The 406-nt window shown below is 35.7% G+C and overlaps 1 long non-coding RNA gene across 1 annotated transcript in view; it reads left to right on the forward strand.

Moving 5' to 3' along the window:
* Nucleotides 1-406, forward strand: part of LOC128249796 (uncharacterized) — a 308,813-nt gene extending 308,407 nt beyond the window's left edge. Inside the window, exon 5 of the long non-coding RNA XR_008265899.1 lies at nucleotides 352-406. This is a non-coding gene — a long non-coding RNA (uncharacterized LOC128249796). The remainder of the gene's footprint in view (nucleotides 1-351) is intronic.

Genomic DNA, 406 nt, shown 5'->3' on the forward strand with positions numbered 1-406 from the left:
TATATATATATATATATATGTATATGTATATGTATGTATGTATTTTCACATATGACATTTTTTACACACACTCATGCACCCACATATACAAACATATATAAAATTTTAAAAAGTCTGTGATGGTTAGAAACATAGAGAGATAGATAGATTGTTGTTTTGGATAGTATACTTTTCCAGAATAGCATTCCGATACATTTTCTTGTCTCTTGGTCTTTATGTGTCTGTCCGTCCGTCCGCCCGTTTGTCTCTCTCTCTATGTGTCATGTCTGTCTTTTTACTGCTTACCAATGTGGCTGAAGATTGTGCACTTTCTCTATCCCTGTGTCTCTCTCTCTCTTGTCACTCCAACAGAAGAACTTGAGAAGTTGATGGGAAACAAGTGAAAAGGGGGTTGCCACTTGGAAAA

The sequence above is a fragment of the Octopus bimaculoides genome, chromosome 18 (assembly GCF_001194135.2).
Source record: "Octopus bimaculoides isolate UCB-OBI-ISO-001 chromosome 18, ASM119413v2, whole genome shotgun sequence".
Lineage (NCBI taxonomy): Eukaryota > Metazoa > Mollusca > Cephalopoda > Octopoda > Octopodidae > Octopus > Octopus bimaculoides.